Source organism: Cyanistes caeruleus, chromosome 2, assembly GCF_971803275.1.
Source record: "Cyanistes caeruleus chromosome 2, bCyaCae1.hap1.1, whole genome shotgun sequence".
Taxonomy (NCBI): domain Eukaryota; kingdom Metazoa; phylum Chordata; class Aves; order Passeriformes; family Paridae; genus Cyanistes; species Cyanistes caeruleus.
In genome coordinates, this window is record NC_141702.1 from 83318480 (window position 1) to 83340094 (window position 21615).

At 45.7% G+C, this 21615-nt stretch overlaps 1 long non-coding RNA gene across 2 annotated transcripts; it reads left to right on the top strand.

The window, feature by feature from the left end:
- The first annotated feature begins 9983 nt into the window (after window positions 1-9983).
- On the top strand, window positions 9984-14256 carry LOC147654970 (uncharacterized). Of its 2 annotated transcripts, none has more exons than XR_015283590.1 (3): window positions 9984-11082; window positions 13345-13419; window positions 13852-14256. It is a non-coding gene; the product is annotated as an uncharacterized LOC147654970 (long non-coding RNA). The 2 variants fall into 2 exon arrangements; XR_015283591.1 differs by lacking the exon at window positions 9984-11082 and adding an exon at window positions 11514-13239.
- Window positions 14257-21615: the final 7359 nt, after the last annotated feature.

Below are 21615 nucleotides of genomic sequence, written 5' to 3' on the forward strand. Positions count from 1 at the left end.
CCCAGTGATCTCTTCAGCTTGTGGCCTGACATTTCTGTTGCCTCTTTCCTGTTCATTTTCTTCTCAGCAGCCCATCCAAGAATGTCTCCAGGATCTATGAAGTTTGATCTCTTCCTCCCCTCCCTCTTCCACACATATATGGAAGCTTTACTGCAACATTTCCCTCACTATGCCTACTGAAAGGGAGTAGAAATACAAAGTAGGAATAGAAAAGAAACACAATGGAGCACCCTAAAGGAAATGGGCAAAGCCAGGGTGACTCCAAATGCTTCAGGAGAGATGAGAGTTGGGAAAGGGGAAAGCTGGAGGATTCTGTTAGCACTGCAGCAGAAATGTTAGCAGAGAGATAGGAAAACAAGGGAATTCTAACTGTATCATAGGTCTGCATCAAGAAGCTGAGCACACAGGGTTGTTCCTGTGTGGAACAGGGCAAGTGTCTGACTGAGACAGCGAAATTAGCAGCAAAGGAGCCAAAGAGAACGGAGAAAGGCCTGTGTGTGTGAGGAAGGGGAGCCCCTTTGAACTGCTACACACAAACCAGACACAAAAGCATCAGGTACTCTGCAACACACAAACTCCTGGAAGACAAGAAGGTGGTCAAAGCTACAATGACAGGATGCAACTGAACTGTATGCTGTTTTCTTTCTGTTTAATTTGTCTTCCCAGGAAAACTATAAAAAAAAAAAAAAAATTACTAACTCCTACTTTGCCATTCTGAAGTGCTGGAATCAGAATCTCTGTGCAAAAAAAAAAAATTCCCCTGGCCTAAAGCAGTGTTTCCCATCATTCGTAACACCAGGCTGGTGCTTCTGCAGTCCTAGATTCTCCTGGGTATCTCCTGCTTTCAGTATGAAGCATGCCAAGATAGTGCAATAAATCCCAAGGGTTCTGCTTTGCTGTCCTCAGTTCTCCTTATCTCCACTCCAGGGAATAGGCCTATGCTGTGCTCACTTTCTTCCCAGATGCATTTTACACCAGTAGTGGTAACTCTGAGCCTCTCGTGTATTCTCTGCATTTTTGATTACCTCTTCTTATCATAGGTAGTGTTTGGTACTGAAAGGAGTAATGGAGAGGGAGTCCATCTCTATTTTTCACCTAAGGTATTCATCCTACCTGAGCTTTACCACCCTCCCTGCATTTCCCAGATGCTGTTAATCACAGGGCTATGCTGGGATTTCTGACAGCTGGTTGCTATTGTATTGGATTCTGCTATTCCTGTCTCCTGCCTTTACCCAACTGTACTTTGACAAACTTCTGTTTCCCCATTAAGGCTTATTTGAAAGCCATTGCAATCCCTTGCCCCTGTGATCTCAATGTGTGGCCACTCTTCTTTCCCTAGCTGAAGTGCTCACCCCGTGCCCTTCCCGCTTCTCCCTTCCCTGCTTGTGCACTAAACCCACAGTCTTTTAACTCAACATTTACTACCATTCTCTATGCTTCTTAGCCTATATATCTAGTTTGAGAGAGATCCTGCTGGTTTGTTGAAGGTTTTTTTTTTTTCTCTTATGCTTTAGGACAGATTTGGGCTGGTAATAGGGGCACAGACAAGTGCCTCAGCATCAATGGGAACATATTTTTCTTGTTTCACCTTTTCCTTGATCTTTTTTCTCTTCTGCCTGCTTCTCCTTCTACATTCATGCTTTCTTCTTCTCTCCCACCTTCCTTTTCATGTGTAAAAAGTGAATTGAGAAAATGTCAAGCTGGTGCTGGTCGAAGGAACTTGTTCTTCCTTTCTTCCACTTCCTATTATTGCCTTGCTGCTCCCTCCTAGCCCATGTCTCCCAGACAGGGCTGGAGAGGGATACTTTTTCACAAAGAGCAGATACGAAGGGTTCGGGCATGATTCTCCCCTGTTCATGCCCTAAGCCACTACAGGCAAAAGGTACATCAATTGCAGCTTTTGTCAGTGACAGGCGGCTGATCTAAAACATGTGATCTCTGCCCTGAGGTGGAGGTGGTGGTGCAGGTGACAGTAAAGGAGCTAATTCTGAAGTAGATGCCTTCAGACAGAGGGCTGTGTTTGAACCCTTTGTCAGCACTCCCAGGAGAATGTGCTACTTGAATTTCCCTTCAGTGGTTTTAAACACTGGGGATAGTTTATCGGCTCATACAAGTCTTAGACGGGACCTTCCTGTTCAGGCCTTGGTGGAGGCAGCCTTTGGCTGCAGACAGCACATATCTCCCTGACAAGAGGTGGAAACCATCCTACAGAATCACTTCTGTGGAGCACTCAGGTGCGGCTCACATGTCCTGACACCTCCAGTTGGTGAGAAAACACTCCAGTTGGTGTTCTCACTTTGGTTGCTCAGTGGCCACACTTGTTTTTGGGAAGCTGATACTATCAGCATACAGTGACTTAAAATAACACCCAAGAAGTCCTCAGACCCTTTTTGTCCTTAGAGAGAGCCGTTGTCACTTCAAGAAGCTGAGACTATTTTTTTTTTGATATTAAAATCTATCTGCAGAGTAAACTATTTTTCTGCCAGAATCTCTCTTCCCTATCCATCCCAGACCACAAGAGCTGGCAGAGCTGGTTATAGAAAGATCCAACAGTGTGCCAGGCAGGCTGCAGAGAAGAACATCACATTCAATGCCTGAAAGAGCCCCACTGCTTCCTGGAGGACCATACCCTTCTGTTCAGAGGTGCAGCTTCCCACCAGCCTCTCACTGTAACACAGCAATGAAAAAAAAATTAAATCTGTAGCTGTCAAAGCAAATGTACGCTGCCACAGTCCAAACAACTTGGACAGTCAGATCTTTACAGGGATGGGCTTTGTTCTACCCAGAAGAACAGGTGTGCAGTCCCCAGCTCACCTGGCCCTCACTGGCTGTTTTGACTGGATACCTGAGTCAGCCCAGTGCCTGGTGGAGGCTTCCTGCTCCAGCCTTTTTTTGGTAGCTCCCCAGCTGACTGCTATTTTCCTTCACTACTGCAAATTCACTCTCCAAGCCTGACCAATATTCCCTCTGCCCAGACTCCTTCAAGGAGGGTTATAAGTAAACACAGCTTTGACCTGAGTTTTGGAAATCCTGAGGCCACAGTTCTTGTTGCAAATACAGTGGCCCCAGTGTACTTATTCTTCCAGAGGCACTGGAAGATTGGTGTGGACACTTATATTTTAATTCAAAATTACTTATATGGCCTGTTTCACTGTCATTCCTTGCTCTGCTCATACCTATAGCTCAGGGCAGCAGGTGAATACATCTCTACCCTGATGACCAGGCATCATGAGCCCATTGAGCTAGGAGCAACTTGCCCTTATGTTGCCAATCTAAGTCTATCTTTGACATCTCTATCTTTGCAGCCTGATCCACCTGCTCATTGTTTTGGTGCTCTTCATTAGCCCGACTCTTGGGGACATGGGCATCTGTGTGATGGACTTTCACAGACAGTTTCTCTACCCTGGTAGTGATGTCTTTCCCCTCATTTCCAGTCAGGCTCACATCAGCTTCCACCAAAGTAAAGTCCTGTGATCCCCCTGTCACACCAGCAATAGAAACAGATTCTGCCCCTACATATCTTGAGTGGATTAATGTGCACTGTGCACCAGTGTCAACCAAGGCCTCATATTTTTAAGTTCTGATGTGCCAGGACAACAAATCCACCCAGTCCAAAATACATGGTTTTCCCTAGTCTCCACCTGGCTAGAGGCAGGGTCCCTCTAAGCCTGGTTATTCTTCTTTCTCTGTGCATCTGTCTTGGAGGTTCCTTCAAGGAAATCAGACATGGTGCCATCATCATACCCAGCAGTTTGGCTACAGGCTACTGGAGCAGCTTTCTTTTTGGTGGAACTTCCCCTCTGAGTTTTGCTGTCTTCCAATTCAAGCATCCGTTTTGCCAGAGCAGCAGCAGTAGATTTTCCATCCCATCTCTTCATGTTTTCTCCACAGTCATGCAGGAAGAGCCACAGCTCAGCTCGTAGCTTTCTCTCCCTATCTGGAGAACTTCTGTGTTGAGTACCAGGGCTCCTGCTCTGTACTGCTGAGACTAGAAGAAGGTCCTCTGTGAGTTTCTTGAGATTCTCCTCTATCTTGTCTTCGAATTTCTGCAGATATGTTTCCACAGCAGCGATTCTTGCATGTATCGGACCATGCACGGCATCTGCATATGCTCGGACCTTCTTCACCATATCCAGCACGGTCTCCTCCCTGTCATCCCGCTTCATCATTGCTGAAACAGAAGTGTATTCTTGTGGTGCAAGTCGTACAAGTTTTCGCCACATCACTGATGTACATGCTACCAAGTCTGGATTCCAAGTGTTTAGGTCATCCAAAAAGACAATCTCTACCACTGCCATTTCTCTGAAGTGTTGAATCCCTTGTTCTATGGTTTTCCAACGAGTTTGCTGTATATAGAGATCGTCTGCACACAGATATCTTTGTGCCACACTTCCCAGGACCCGTTCCCAGAGACTGTAAGGGTCAGCCCCCGCATCATTCTTTGGTTGATAACTGGATCATGCAACAGGGATCCTAGATGCCTCGTTTCAGTACCGTCCAGAACTGTAGCCTCACCTGCAGCATCCCACAGATGGACTAACCAACTAATTATAGATTCATCAGGTCATCAAGTATAATCCTTTATTAAGCCACAAAGGTCCTTCAGGGAGAAGGGCTCACTAGTGCCTTCTGAGTTTGGGTCAGTTGCTGGTCTTGAGGGTCCTTCCCCCACATCACCATTATCGTCATCCACTGGCCAATTGGTTTTGGTTTTGAATTTCATGCCTCTCATAGTATGAACAACAGCCATTGGCTTAGGCTCACTGTCTGGTTTGGCTGCTGGCTTGGGCTCACCGTCTGGTTTAGCTGCTGGCTTGGGCTCACTATCTGGTTTAGCTGCTGGTTTAGCTAAAAAACCACCCCGAGAGACATTATGTATTCAAACAACATGGCTACTGACTGCTCTATCCCAATACAGAGTAACTACAACCAAAATACAATCAGTAATCAGTACAGGTTTTTTCCACTTTCTCAAGCCACGCGTTGGGTGCCAAGAACTCTATTTGTCCTGGTTTAGGGCAAATATGGGAAAGAGCCTCCAAATGGGGTCCCCCCAGTAAAGCAAATCCAAGCAGCTCCTCCCCCCAACTGGTTCAGGAAAAGAGATTTCCTTGGAGAGAAGTGGAAAAAAACTGTTTATTTAACAGAAATTGAATAATATTAAATAATAAAACCTCTCGCTGTTTGATGAAATGGCAAATCCAGGAAGAAAAGTCCTTTTCATGTGGTATAGCTCGGCTTGCTCAGGTTCTTATCAGTCCCTCTGGCACCAGAAAGTGCTGAGGCTCAGGCCCTGATGGACCACAGGTGTGAGCTCCTGGGGTTTGGCTGGGTGTTTTTCAGTCCAGAGCAGGTTTGAACAGACCCAAGGGAAAAAAGAAAAAAAAGGGCCAGGGAATTCCTCTGCCTCAGCTAGCTAAAACTAACTGAAAGCCAGAGAGAAGCTCTGCCCCACTGTCTGTCCATGCTGCAGACACCACAGTCCAGGAGCAGGATGCAGGGGAGTAAGTGTTTTTCTTCAACACAAACTGTGCACTTCTTCCCCCACTTCGCTCTCAGAGCCAGTCTTAAAGGTGCAGAACTTAATATGTAACATTGTCATGGGGTAGCTTTACCTTTAAGACAGCTTAGAAAGAAAGGAAGTTGAAGCTGCTGGTGGCTGATGGGAGTTTTTCCTCCTGACCAATTATCAGTCATTTCCAAGAATTGACAGCAGATCTGACCATTAAAAAGTGAATTCAACTTGTAAACACCCCCTTAAAAAGTACAGACAGAATTCTCTTGCCCTCTTTGGTTTCCGGCTTCTGAAGAGGTAGCAGGCTCTGTCTCGGCCTCCTCCCCCCCCTCTCCAGGCCGACAAGGCCGCGGGGTGGAGGCGGGGAGGGGGAAGGGAAGCAGCGCTGGTCAGCCGAGCTTGGTTTTCAGTTCTTGCTGCTAGACTGAAACTTAACACCATGAACTCTTGCAGTTTTCCTAAAGCTTTTAATTTTTTTGCTACCTGGATAAACATACAGATTACTCCTTTTCTCAGAAAGACAGAGAAAGAGAGAGACAATCAACATAGAGAAAACATCATAGAACCACCAAAACAGTGAAGAAAAGAGTTAAGTTTAAATAAGAAAGAGAAAATAAAGAGATGCTTTACAGCTAAAATATCTTTCTGTTGAAGCTATAGAAATAGACAATAATAATATAAAAAGACTCCTTTAATTCATGATGAGTGTTGAGAGGAATAGAGTATTAAAAGTGTAAGTTTTGAGCAAAAAAGAGAGAGTACTTGTAATACTGTGAGTTGCTAGAATTGAGTTGAGTGAAAATTTTAAAGCTTTGGGGGGCAAAAAGAAAACTGTTTTCCAAGAAAGCTCACAGAGACAGATGAAAAAAACTTCTGCCTTTGAATGACTTATCCTTAAAAAATAAAATCCCTAAGCTCAAAGACCCATACACACCTTGGAGAGATGTGAAATGAGAGGAGAAGATCTAATGACAGATTTCCGGGCAGCTGGCATTAGAGAAATAGAAAACTATGATGAAAAATAGTTTTCTCGTGAGAAACTCCGTAAGCTAACAGAAAGAGACTTCTGTTTCTCTACAAAGACTGATAAAAGACTGTAGCAAGAATTAAGACTGTTTTTAACCACCAAAGTCCTAAAGTTATTTGTCTCTATGTTGTCATGTGTACAGAGAAATAGTTAAGATGTGGAAGATAAGGGGGTTTTCTGAAAGTTTATTCTGGTATTCTTGTAGTTTGTTAATAAACTGTCTTTATTCCTTTTAAGTCTTAAACCTGTTTTGCTCTTGTTCTAATCCATATCTCACAACAAGAAATAAGTAGTTTTTTTAGTTACTGGTTTAAAACCACGACAAACATAGACCAGGTGACTGGGGATACAAGCATTATAAAGTCACCCCAGGACTCAGGCTTGAGGAGAGAATGCATGAGGGCAAGGCATGTCTCAGTGCCACTGAACTTTCCTTCTTTGGATCTGTAAGCTGATGAGGTCTGGAGGGATAGAGTGCTGCAAATCTTACTTCCATGAGGGAGGATGCTCTGAGCTCATCTGCGAGGACTGGGTCTCTCAGCCCTCATTTGTGTTCCTCAGCAGTCTCTGCACATACACTGCTTGTATAAAAACATTATTTCATCTCAGTGTTTTGATCCTGTATGACATTAAGGAGACTTGGATGCCTTAAGTCCAGGTGCTTTGAGAAATGTGGAACACAAAAATGTCATGGGTAGTTGGCCCCTCTGACCTAATCTAAAAGCCACTCCCTTCTCATGACCCAAATCTATCCCATGGTGCAAAAGTAGCACACAAAGCTCAGCTGCTTTCAGTGAGTTTGAGAATAAAATCCCTTCAGTTAACTTGTGCAGAAGTAGTTTCCTTGTTAGATATTACATACAGTCTATAAGCTGTATAGTCTATAACCCTTAAAAGTTGCTATTGCCTCTTCATTTTCAGGTGTTGTTTGCCACTGCTACAATACTTGACTCAAGAATCCAGTGATTTTTATTTTTGTGTTAACCTGTATGTATACACACAGACACACACAGACAGAGACACAGACACACAGACACAAACACACAGACACACACACACACACACTTAAATTCTTTTCTGTCTCATGATACACTACAACTACATTTTTAACTGCCTGTTGAAGTGAAAATACCTTAGAAATTCATTGCACAAATCCAGAAGTTGCAAAAGAAATGTGCAAAGAAGAGAAAATGGTCAGAACTGCACTTGCTGAAAGGATGTAAAACACAACACGCACACATACACACACATGCACCAAGGATTGCTGCTTCCTCTTTACCATTGGAGTGAGTCTGAAACACAATTCCATGTTGCCTCTATGCTTAAATATGCTCACATTCTTAAGGCACAGCAGCATCCTTGTTTTTCCTCTGTAAATTGATCCATTTTAGTAAATCCACGGTGAAATACCCTGTGTCAACTTACCATGTTTATAACACAATTCTACAGCAATTCAGAGTTAGAAGAACCATTACTGTAAAACTAGACATTACATACAAGAAATTAACAGAAAAACCTTACTGGGAGGAAATTACAGAAAAACCAACTCCCTTTACCAATATATTTTTCATTGGAGTTCCTCTGATCATTTTAAAGAAGCTGGGGCTGGGGTTACCTTTGGACACAAGACAGGTGTATGAGTTCTGTGTAGCATTGAAACACTGCTCCTGGGGAGGCAGTTTACCAGCAGAGATCTCTTGCCAGGATCCCCTATCTCCTCACTGCTCCAAATGAACACAAGTGAACCCGCACTCACACAGAGGGGTTCTGCTGGCATGGCTGTCTCAGCCAGGAGTTGCAGCTCTAATCAAAAGTGAGCATGAAGGAGCATATCACTGTGTGAGGAGGGGGCTGAAGCACATAGCTGAGGTGTGACTCACCCAAACTTCGGCAGAAAGGCAGAGAGATGAGCAGAGCTGGAACTGAGTACTTTCTTGCCTCATTGCTCAGCATGGCTGCAGACAGACAGCATTGCCACTGAACTGTGTATTCCAATGTATAATTACTTGCTTATTAGTTGGCTAGCTCATTATGCCAAGAAAGTTTGCAGGGATGTGGAACAAAGACATTTCTCCTCTTCCTGCCTTTCAGACCAGAGAAATGACAGATCATACAACCAGCTGTGAGCCTCCACCTTTTCCACCCTTCATAGGCTGGTAGACGTTTAAGTTTGATTGATTTCTCAGTTACATCTAGGCCTCAGAAGAAAAATAGCTAATCATGCTAGCCTGATACTAAAGTCAAGGACTTCGATGGCTGTTGCTATTGCTGCTTCCAGAGTGATGTGCTGGGCACACAGGTGATCTTGTACTGAGCCTTGAAGATGTTGGGAGGAACCAGCTTTAGCAGATACCATTGCTTGGTACCTCACAGTTGCCCTGAAAACTCAGCTTCTGAGCTTGCTGACATAGTTTTCTAAGACTTTCCCAGGACAGTAACTGTAAACATAGATATGTATACATTCTTTCTGATACACGTCTTGTGATGGGCATCTCTCATGGCCAGTGCGGTTGGGAAAGTGTTATCCTGACCATCCAATCCCTGGCCATGGTCAGAAACCTATAAATCCTGGGAGAAAAAATAAACTTTCTCTTCCTTTCACCACACCTCGAGCTGTGTCCGTGTGACCTATTCATCTTCAGCGGCAACATCTGGTGACCCCTGACGTGTGTTTAAGGTGACGTTACGAGGCATTCTCTAGCCTGTAGCTATGGCTGCTTTTGGGTTCTCTCCTGCAGAGGCCCTGGTTGTAAGGTTGCAGCGTGCTGCTTTGGATCAGGCATGGACTGATGATTTGAATGCTGACTTTCGGCAATTGTATACTTACGGAAGAGCTGAAGGGTTTTTCCCTGTGGTTGGGGTGCTTCTTTCGAAGCCGGCTTGGGACGCATTAGGCGATTCCCTGATTGAGGCTCTGGTGGTATACTGGGACCCCCGTCTGGCCTGGCTGCTGGGGATCTGGCGAAGGTGCAACCGCGTTCTGAGGAGTTGCACGTCCTCTTATGCCAGATCGAGAGCTGCTTCGTCTGCCCTGGGTGAGAGGTCTGGCTCTGGCTCCAGCTGTGGGAGCAGGGCAGAGCTTTCCCTCTCCCTCTCCCTCTCCCTCTCCCTCTCCCTCTCCCTCTCCCTCTCCCTCTCCCTCTCCCTCTCCCTCTCCCTCTCCCTCTCCCTCTCCCTCTCCCTCTCCCTCTCCCTCTCCCTCTCCCTCTCCCTCTCCCTCTCCCTCTCCCTCTCCCTCTCCCTCTCCCTCTCCCTCTCCCTCTCCTCCTTCTCCTTCTCCTTCTCCTTCTCCTTCTCCTTCTCCCCCGGTGTCATGGAGCCGGGGGGCAGCTGTGTCTCGAGTCCCGAGATCAGCTCCCCTGGGATCGCCAGGGCCCCCCAGTGGGTTGAACGGGGGCACTGCGGAACCAGTAGGCGTAACCCTGCCTTAGCTAGTGCCTCGGTGGTGTAAGCCTGGGGCAGGGTCACCTCCGTGTGCTCTCCCAGAGCAGAGCGATAAGGGGCTGCCTGAACGGGGGGTGGCGCCGGCCCTGGGGGATACCTCAGAGTCAGTCCCATGTCCCTGCTGCGGCTGGGCTGTGCCCTGCCCCGCGGTGGGGGATGGGACAGGCCCCCAGGCTCCGCGCCGGCGGCCGCACACGCGCACGCTGTTCCAGTGGAGGAGCGGGACGGTGCCGCGGCCCCGCAGGTCCTGCCCCCCGCGGCGCTGGAGGCGGGCTGTGCTGAGCTGGCTCCAACCCACCCCGCCTCGGGTTCCCGGGCATCACCCAAGCCTGTGACTGGGGAAGAGACTCCCCTGCCGTTTCCTACGGCCGCGGCGGATTGGGGTCCTGAGCTGGTCACTACTGCCTCGGGTGGTGCTGCCGCAGGGGCGAAGCTGGTGGCCTCCATAGGCAAAGGGCCTGAGCTGCTGGAGCCTCTTCAGCTGGCCTGTGGACTTTGGCCTCCTGTCAGATGTCTGTGCAGCTGAGCGTATCAGGCATTCCATGTGCTTCTGAATGCTTTGGTCCGGTGGGTGAGGGCATGAGTGCTCTTCTTGTGGCATGGTTGAATACCACTGCTCAGGGCATCATTGTTCACCTAGCAGACGCTGATTTGGATTTCCTGGGGCACATTTCTGTCGTGGGTTCCACACTCACCCCTCCTGTTCCTATCCCTGCAGGACCCGGATTTGCTCACCTTGTGCCTTTTGAGTCTTGTATTTGCAGAGCTGAGAACCAGCTGCGGGGAGATGGTGGCTTCGGGTTCCCTGGACCTCCCTGGGTTCACGGACTGCTGTTCTGATAGCCAGGGATCATCCTGAACAGGTCTGCACCCTGTCCATCCTTGGTGAGATGCTGTCAGAGATTAGCCTCTGTGGGCTTCTTGACACTGGCATGGACATCACGATTGTCAGGTTTGCTGACGGGCCCCTGGAGTGACCCTTGGACCCAATGCTGACACATTCTATGCAAAGAAGAAATTGAGACTGACTCTTTGTTCAGCAGATTCTGTTGTCCTCTCTCATGATAGACTAATCGCCCTCCGTGACTTGATGCAGGTACAGTTGGATCATGGTGATCTGGAGCCTTCAACCAGTCCCTGGGACATTCCTGTTTTCTGTATCAAGAAGAAGTCTGAGAAATGGAGGTTGCTACAACACCTCCAGAAAGTAAATGCTATGATAGAAAGCATGGGGATGTTGCAGGCTAGCATGCCTTCACCTGCCATGCTTCCCACTGATTGGCTAGTTCTCATTGTGGATCTGAAGGATTGTTTCTTTACAATTCCTTTGCATCCCGATGGCAGACTGAAATTTGCCTTTCTGGTGCCAGCTATCAATAATGCTGAGCCCACAGAGATATTAATGGAGATTTTGCCATAAGGCATGTGAAAATTTGCCATCATTTGCCGATGATATGGGGCTCTAGCCCTCTCTGGAGTTTGCGAGCAGTTTCCTGCTGCTCATCTCTACAACCTCCCTGAAATTATTTGAGGGTCAAAATAATTTTTGGGACAAACAGTCCTGCATCAGGAGGTGCAATTTTTGCATTCAGTGCAGACACTGAATGAATGATGTCCAGATATTGGTGGATTCTTACATGGTTGCATCCCTATTTGGGACTGACCAAACACAACTGTCTCCCTTGTTTGGTCTGTTAAAGGGGGATTCTGATTTAAAGTCACCTCTGACACTGACCCCAGAGGCACAGTAGGTGCTGGAGGAGGTTCTGCAAGCTGTTTCTGCTCATCAAGTTTATCACATTAATCTTTCCATTGATGTCGCTGTTTTTTCCTTACCACTCCAGAATTGCATTCCACAGGTATCATTGACCTTTCTTTGTGGCCCAAACATAGTCAGGGCCTGTGCAAGGACCCACTATCTTTACTGATGGTTTGTGAAGGACTGGAAAGGCCATTGCTACCTGGGAGGATGGATCTGAGTGGCTGGTTTTGGAGAGTCATGAGGCTGGATCAGCCTAATTGGTGGAATTACAAGCTGGTGTCATAGCATTCCAGAAGTTTTCCCAGGCATCTTTCAATTTGGCCATGGATTCTGCCTCCATGACCAAATTGAGAGCCATCCACAAGCAGGTGTTGATGTTTTCACTTTTATTTTTTGTTTTTTTGTAATAACGAAAGGGTGAGATAACCCTGAAATTACAGCCTTCTGATTGTATGGAGTATTGTATTTTCCTATTATTTTTCCTTTCGACTGTTTATAATGTTGCTAGTTTCTTTGTTCATTTTTCTTTTTCTTTTTGTTAAAACCAAAAAGGGTGAGATGTCACCCTGAAAACTCAGCTTCTGAGCTTGCTGACATAGTTTTCTAAGACTTTCCCAGGACAGTAACTGTAAACATAGAGATAGGTATACATTCCTTCTGTTGCACGTCTTGTGATGGAAATCTCTCATGGCCAGTGCAGTGGGAAAGTGTTATCCTGACCCTGGCCGTGGTCAGAAACCTATAAATCCTGGGAGAAGAAATAACTCTCTCTTCCTTTCATTACACTTCGAGCTGTTGTCCGTATGATCTATTCATCTTCAGCGGCAACACCTCACAGAAGGGGAAGACTATGATATGGAGTGTCAGCCTGAGGTAAAGCCAAATACAGGGCCACAGGAGTCAAGATAGGGCTTGACTTACCTATTGTTTAGGTGGCCCTTTTCTAAAGCTTAAAATGTAATTCCCTGTTAGAACCTCCTTCTAGGGACTCACCAGTCACTGCAGTGTTTCAAGGCATATCAATTAATGTCTGAACCGTTGCACACATACCCTATGGGTTTCCAAAGGAGTTTGTTCATGCAGCTCCCCAGGTGGCTGCTCTCGGCTGAAGGGTGAGGTGCTTCTCTTTGCTAAACCAACCTCTTCATCCAAACTTCCCCAGGCAGATCAGTCAAGGGCTTTGAGCAGCAGCAGCAACAGACTTCCCTATTAGCTATGTCAATCAGTAAAATTAGTGGGAAATAGCATCATTTTCAGATGGGCTAAATCAGAGACAGAAGGAAACACTGCTGGTCTGATCTGTTCTAATCAAAGTGCATTGTGAGGAACAACCTCCAGTACTGATTTCTGATAAGCCAATAATAAACCATTCATTTCTATTTCACACGGAGCAACACCATGTTCGATCAGGATGCACAAACCAGTATTCTGAAGGAACAAAACCCATCTGGAATCAGATTTACAGCTGTTCAGCAGCCCTCAGATTTGCAGGTAGACCATGATTTCTGACTTGCTGGAAGGTATCATGGCATGTGATGCTGGCACTGAGGAATAGATATCTCTGATTTTCTCACTCTGATTTTTCCTGGTCTTCAGCATGAAGAATGAGGGAGACAGGTGCTACCTCTCGACCTAGCTTTAGGAAGGACTGCGGGAACCAGCAAGTTCCAGGTGAGAGGGAGGAGCTGGTGGGGAGTCAGGCAGCACTGACTCAGGAGCTGATAGGGTGGACAGAGAAAGGAGAGGCTGGAAAAAGGCCTAGGGGAGGGAAGAAAGAGGGGCACTGGGGCAGCTTGAAGCATGGGAGGAGAAACAAGGACAGCTGGAAAGATGCTGGGAACAAGTGTACAACTGAAGCTTGGGGAAAGCTGGAATGAAGAAAGCATTGCTTGCTGAGGCAGGGACTGGTGGCCCCTGGTTGGGCTGAAATGTGGTCCTGGGCCAGGGTTATGGCAAGGGGAGGCTTGTTTGGGGGAGGCTGGGCAGCGTCCCCAGGACCTGGCAGCTCTGCCCCTTCTTTCTCCCCAGCTAGTTCTTATTTTCCTCCCTCCCACTTTGTACACCCTCTCACTTGCCTTACACCCTGCCTTAATTCCCTTATAGTCCTGCCCTTGCAATGAAGCCGACTGCAATGAAGCAATGAATGCAGTGGAGTTGAAATGGCTGGTATGAAGGGGGAGTCAGGGAAGAACAAGGAGAAAAGTGTTTCCTTTGCCTGAAGATCCAGTCTAGCTGCCCTGGGCACACCTGGTCTTGGAAGTAACATGGAGTTGGGTTATTACAGCTGACAGAGGGTGAGCTCATCCCTGCTCCAAACATCCTGTGTGAGATGTCTCATGTTAAATACTCTTCTGTATCCCCCATGTACCTCTGAGTCCCTGAAAATAGCAGTCATATTGATAAAAGATGCCTGAGAAAAATTATTTTTCAGGTACCAATAGATGCCTTTCTCTCTGGAAACTGAGCATTGTTTAATCAAGAAATTACCAATAAAAATTTCTCATATGAGCACTTTTTCCCCCTTGTTTGTCTGGCTAGAGGATCACATTTCACTTTCAAACTGCAGTTCTACATTTATCATCCCTGATTTAGCAAATTGCCTTTTGCGGAAGCAATGTCTAACCTACCTTTATCTAAGATTTTGCAGGATAATGTATTTATGTTGGACTCAGAGAGGCTCACAAAAAAGTGGCAAACATATTGCAGTGGAGGTAATATAAATGATTTTAGAATCAAAATATTCCTCCTCAAGTAACACTTTCAGAAAATATTGTATTGTCAGTAAGACTTAACTCTAAAATCTTGAAGCAAAAATAATTTTGTTGTCTTTCTCCTTTACTTTTTTTCTTAACAGGAATCAGAATCAAACTTTCAATAAGCCTCTCTTTGTAGTCAAAATAGAAGAAGGTGCAGATACCTCTTTAGTTAGAGTTGGCTTAAGGCTTATCAGCAGGGTATATAAAATTTAATTTTGCGGCCCAAAGATTTTCACTTCACCCTTGGGAAAGCAAGTCAACTCTGTGGCAGCAGCAGAGTGGATCCCTCCCTGGATGTGCTTCTTTTCTATCCTTTTTATAGCATGCAGCTTGGAGTGAAAAGTCTGGACAGTGGGGTCATGCCTGCTGCAGCCACAGCCATCCCCACCTCTTCCAGCCAAGCAAACAAGGCTACTTGCTTTGGCAGCCAACAGCTTTGACCATGCTTGAAACCAGCCCTGTCTGTAATAAGTAGAAAAACTCCTATCTACAAAGCTGAGTCTGGAATCATTATCTTATAGCCACAAATGGAGCCTCCCACTTCAGTGGAAGGATGCAGATGGGCTGTCTCCTAGTAAACAAATTCTTCTGCCCTATAAACTGCGGCAGTAAATATGATGCAATCTCACTGTGCTAGGGTGGAAAGGGGAGTCTTGGGAATTGGGGTGGTTTGCTCACCCCAAGCAGGAGAGGACTACTTCTGTGCTCTTGGCACACACAGCTAAACTCCAGGAGACCATGACAGTCACATATATGACCCCTTTCCATTTGAGCTCTGTGAGAATACTATCAAGCTGATGATTTCCAGTGAAATCAATAAGAAAGTAAGAGGGCATCAACAAAATCATTAATAATTTCTCTCAATTATAATCTAGTTTCTTGAAATACAGCTGTGGCTGGAACCTCCAGCCAGAATTAATGATATGAAAAATCTGAAGGACAATAAACAGTATATCCTTGAGCTAGCAGGATGTGAAAAAATAGTAAACAAAAATGAAAATGTCAAAGGGGTTAAATCTTTAATAAACTACTGTTCCAATATTATTTGATAAGCTCTCCTTCAGATGATGCACAAATATTCTTGCTTGCTTTCAGAGCCAGCCTGTTTTTTTTCAAGCTAAATGCATTTCACAAGACAAAATTGTAGGGGAACTGAAATGGACCTTTAAAAGAGAAACAGATTGTAACCACATTCTTACATTTTAAAAGCAATAACATGAATGCATGATTATATGTTCCTGATAGCTGGGATTCCTCGTTCCTCATAGGTACAGAGCCTGTCCTGTGTTTAGCAGAGCTCACTGATGTTCAGTACATTCTGCTTGTTTATAAAGTGAATCAAGCAGGTACATTTTGCAGTTGCTAATACCAAGGGTAATAATAATATAGACACACACATGCATCCACCCACACAAGCACAGAGATGTTAATACCAATCTAAAAATATTTTGTATGGCAGAAAGAATACAAAATCATTGTCAGTGGAGTTGTTGGAAGACAGTATCAGTTAATGGAAGTTTTGTAGTCTTGGGCACACTGTCCATCCTGGGCAACTGCTGTGTTACCTCTTGTAAAGTACTTAATCAAATGCTTTGTGAAAAATGCCACAATCTCTGTCTTAAATAAGTAAACAGCAATGCAAATGAAAGAGGCACATTTATGAATCCAAGGAAAGAAAGGATAAGTTATCTTAGGCCTGATTTTATGTCACAGGTGCATTTTTGTTACTTTTAGACTTGTCATGAGTGATTTAAAATGCAAAATTATAATCTCCCAAGACATAGAGATAATCAATCAAAGGGGAAATGCTGAATTCCCAGTATTCAGCCTTCTCTAAGAAAGCCTGTCAGCTGTGTAATGCAAACTAATCTGTTTCAAGCATGAGCTTTTTTGTTTCTTTCCCTGGTTCACATATATACACACATCCAGTGGTAGAGAGAGAAAGAAAAATAAAAGAAAGGAAGGGGAAGAGAGAGGCTACATCTACACTTATCTATAACTGTTGGAAGAAAATAACTAATATGTGGAGCTAGACCTGGAGAAGGTGGGACTGCTCTACAGTTCCCTTGGTGAGCTGTAATTAAGATAGGTCCAGAACTATCATAAATAAAATATTGCATGGAAGACAAAAAATCATCAACATGATTAAAATCATGTTTTTTACCATCTGGTGGGGGGGTAAAAACTATATATTCTGACTGGGAGAAGCAGATGGCAGTGAATTACGGGAATAGAGCACTGCTGCGGCTGCAGCCGCTGCTGCAACTGCCACAACTCAGCTCTTTTCCATCTGACAAAAGGGCCCTGGGCAGCCACAGATGAGTCAGACTCGTGTGTGTACAGGCATCTCTGAAGAATCCCAGTTTTTCCCTTTCATTTGTGTGACACTGCTTCAGGGTTTGAAAAGAGTTTCACAGCCCCTACATCCTGAGAACACCCTTTCCCCTTGCACTTATTTTTCCCAGTGTCCAGGATGTGGCCAGCCCTGACCAGCACAGTGTGGCTGGCTGGTATCATGCAGGAGGGATCTCTACAGTCACCAGACAAGGGTGGCATCCTCTGAGTGTCGTACCAAAAGTCCTCAGCTGATGCCAAGATGCAGAGAAGGAGCCATTGAGGATACCCACATTGAAGCCATCTTGCTTGCACTCCTTGGGAAGATCTGCACCCAAGGATGCTGTTGGGGGTTAGGGGTTAGGTGTTCTCTTTTGTTGTTGTTGTTCTGGTCTGCCCGTGGAATTTTTACCCATTAGTTGCGGGGGGGTGGGGACGGGGACGGGGGGGGACGACGGGGGACGGGGGACGGACGACGGGACGGGGGACGGACAACCTAACTGTGAGTACTTAATGGGTGCTTGAAAAAAGACAAAGAGTGGCCGGGCCCAGGGGGGGAAAGGGGGCAGGAAAAAGGAGGGTGGGGACAGTTTGGTGGGCTTTTCTTCAGCTTCAGAGAAAGACATTTTTAGGCACGGAGTTGTTGCGGTGGAGAGAAGGGAATTTCGCCATCACCCAGATGGAGCTGCGGCTTCTTCTCCTTCTTCCCTCTTTGTTGGTGGCCTCGCACCCCCTGCCCTGCCGGGACGTGTGGCAGTGCCTGGCACCGCCGCGGAGATGCTGATACACCTCATCCACCAGCCTAGGATATCTGCTCATTCCTGCTGTTCCAGCCGACTGTTCCTCAGAGCCCTGCAGGAGCACTGGGACTGCCCGCCCGAGGGGCTTTGTGAAACAAAGCCTCTCCTCCATCCCGTCTCGGCCAAGAAAGCTGTCCCGGGGTCCCCATTTCTGTTTTCTTGATAATGCTGTAGTTATTGTTGTTTGTTTGCCTGGCTATACTGGTAAAGAACTGTTATTCCTATCCCCAGATCTCTGCCTGAAAGCCCCTTGATTTCAAAATTATAATAACTCGGAGGAAGGGGGTCTACATTCTTTCATTCCAAGGGAGGCTCCTGCCCTCCCTAGCAGACACCTGTCTTCTGGAACCGAGACAGATGCACAGCAGCCACACTGCAGAGCATCAGGATTTGGCTAACATACTTAAACCTGTAGGTTGCCTGTTAGCACTGGTGAATAGTCCCCTTTGGCTCTGAGAGACACCACAGTTCCTGAGCAACGCTGGCCCAAAACTCCGACAAAACAGTGGAAGCAAAAGGACAGTGGTTTGAGCTGGAGACTGGCCAAATACACAGGATACAGAGCATCCACAGTGGGGGAAGCTCTTGCCTGCTTGCAAAAGAGAAACTGTGCCAGCATTGGCACCCTGGATTTCTTTTTGTTATAGAAGACTTAGATGTTGGATTGAAGCTGAGATGTTTTCTATCCTCAAAAGACTATTTTAGGCTCCACAGAGAGCAGTTGTTGAATAAGCTCTGTAAATACAGAAGAGCAGTAGCAAGTTCATTTCACCTTCTTAGCTAATGGCTTCTCCTTCTGGAAGAGATTTCTGAGGAATGAAACAGTCTCTGCCACCAAGCCTGACCTGCACTTTCTTGCAACAGGCTGCTCACTTCAGCAGGTAGGAAGAAAAAGGGCATCTCTCTGATAAAGGTGTCTGCCTTCAAATACAGAACTGCAGGCTGAGGGCTATGGTAAAGGAGGGGAGATGAGTTGGGTGAGGAATTATTGTTTTCTGTTCTTTGATGCCTTCTGGGAAAGAAATATGGAAACTCAGCGGCTGCCACACAAACATTTTATGCAAATCTTATATTTATCATCTGTATACTTTGGTACATAGTTTGCATCTGATTATCAATTTTGGCTCTACTGTTTTATTCTAAATATAATTCCTGCTGCTGAAAGGTGTTAGATTGACAACCAGTGACTAAAATCATCTCATCATCTCTCTATCAAGAGGGTAGGAGAAGAACAGCTTCTCACACAGGGCTCTGCCATTATTCCCCAGCCAGCACCAGCAGTGAGGACCCCAGCCCCCAACATCTTCTGAGCCTGCCAGCTGATGTATAGTGGAGCTATGAATATGGGATCCCTGTGAACTTTCTACAAAGATAACCTAAAATTACTTAAAAAGGCAGCAAGTCTGTTGGGTCAGATTTATGTGTTCTACATGCACAAAGGGTTCCAGCACCTAGCTGGTTCTGGAGTCACAACCAAGGATCATGAAATAGTTTGCATGGTGGGACCTTCACACCCAGAATAAAGGTCATTACTCTTGTGACTTAGAGGAGTGGAAGTATTTGCTCCCTTTGGCACATGCATAAATATTTCCAGCTGGATGCTGCCCTGTCACCAGCATCAACATGCTTAGTCCTTTTCCTGACTGTAGCAGGGTGTCTTGCCTTGTGTCTCAAGTTAAAAAATATTTGCCTGGAACTAAAGTGTCTCTAGTCCACTGGAGTCAGTGACCTGACTGTTCTACTTCAGTTTACCCTGGCTGAGAATTTGTCTCAGGTACACCACATTAGCAGGAACATTTTGGGAAGCCCCATGCCACATCCTGGACACTGGGAAAAGTAAGTGCAAGGGGAAAGGAATCAATGACAAGCAGAGATGACAGTATTTAAGTTTTACAACAGATGGATCTTATCACTTACCTCTTCTGTCTCTGGAAAGATACTTTTCTTTCACCTTGAGTGAGGGTACAGAGTGCCTTCTCCTCCCTAATTCTGAGGAATAACAGGGAACTATTCACAGTAGCTACAAGATGAAGTGGGGACTGAATCAATCCTGCAACACAAGGCTGCTTCAGTCAAGCTAAAGGATGAGGACAAACAAATGTTAACCTGATTCTTAAGCTTCACTAATCACAGCACTGAGCAATAGGAGTCTGTCCACTTGACTTTGGGATGGATTCCTCTCCTAGCTGTATTTGTCCTGTCAATAAAATATTCAGGCCCAGTAACAGCTGCTTCTGTAAGAGTGCCAGATTAAGACAAATAATGCAGACTTAGTGCTCTTTACATGGATTGCATGGGCTGACCCTGCTGTAATATGCACATGCACAAATCTTCTTAGATCATTACCTCATTGAACAGAGCTGCTGCTCTGTGAGGACAGGAGCCTGGTGATATATCAACAGAATTCAAACCTGACAGGCCAAGTCAGAGACGGAAAGAGCTGACTGAGAGCTCAGGGCCTGCCTTGGCAAGAAGGTAGATCCTGTCAAAAGATGCAGACTTAAGAAGAGTGCATGACAAGCCTGATGGACAGGACCCTTGGCATTGTGGAGGAGCTCATTAAGACATCCCTCATTATTTCTGTTCTTGTTCTTTGCTATCAACTCCTTAGTATTTCACTTCTCTCCTTCTCTGCACAGCCAGTTTTGGGTTAAGAAGTGAAGAGTATGCATTGCGTAAATAAAGCTTGTTTTTCTTTAAAGTATGTGAGAAGGCTTTGAAAACCCAACTGTGGCTGTTCCAAATAATCTCAACTTTCTGCTCTATTTCTCTGGTTAACCTTGCTGACTCTAAACAACAAAAAGCATAGCCTGAAGCTCAGTGCTTTTTTAACTTTGCAGTGGCATTTTCCCAGAGATATTTTCTTTTTGTTAAGATCTTTGAAGTCCATTCCCCTCTTCCTGTGTGGATTCCCACTGAGACCAAATGACTTCCCAGCCTGTATCTCCAGGCCTCCATGGGGTAGGAAGCATGGTTGCCTTCCCCAGGTGATAGCAAGAAGGAAGAGTCAGTGAGAAGGCTCCTGAGATGATGGCAGTAAACAAGCGAACATAGGGATGTATTTTGTTTTCTTCACAGAAGATGGTGGGAGTGAGATCTTCCCTCACACATGTCCAAATTAGAAAATGACGACATCATCTCTTAGGATTTTGCTCTGCCCATCTAGTAAGACTGAGGAAGTCTCTTTTTCCTATTGCTTTGCAGCCAAGTTAAAAGATCACTCAAGCAAATTTTCTTTCCCCACCCACACTTGTTTCCCCTCACCCCTAGCTGCAATTACAAACTGATGGCCTGGAGAAGGAAGTGATGGGAACTTCACATTAAGGCAGGCTTCTGTCAAGCTTTGCCAAGATATCTCCCTGGAAGAGGGTGAAATGTGCCAACAAGATCACTTGAGGGAAGACAGACACCCTTCCTTTCTCCATTCCTGCTACAGAACTTTTGGGCAAGTGTCTATCTCCTCCCTCATCTGAGCCCAAAGGATTGTGTTTTCCTTGTCAACCTCAGACACTTTTTCACATGCCAGTCAGTGGCTTGACAGACAACCATCCCATGACTGCATGGCATAGAAAATGCTTCTGCCAAGGTACAAATCCTGACTGTGGGGAACATGATGGAGAAGGGTATTTGCCAACTGTAAGAGAGCACAACAGCACTACACCATACAGCAGGCTGAAAACAGGAAAGACACACAGGTGGGAGATGTCTCTGCCAGGGAAGCCTGTCCCATAGGCAGATCTTTCATCCTGACCAAGTCAGCAGAAACACCATGTACCCATCCAGAAGGATTCAATATCATCACCCTCTGCTTCTGTCTCATCTCTAAGGAAATTTCTTCATCAGAAGATGAAGTAAAAGACATGTTCTGCTTCCATAAACACTAGTCTTTCCATCATAGATGTGATGTGTAAAGGGAGGGAGAAAGGATTGTATAAAGAGGCCCCTTGAACATAATTGGAGAACTGGACTAAGTTAGC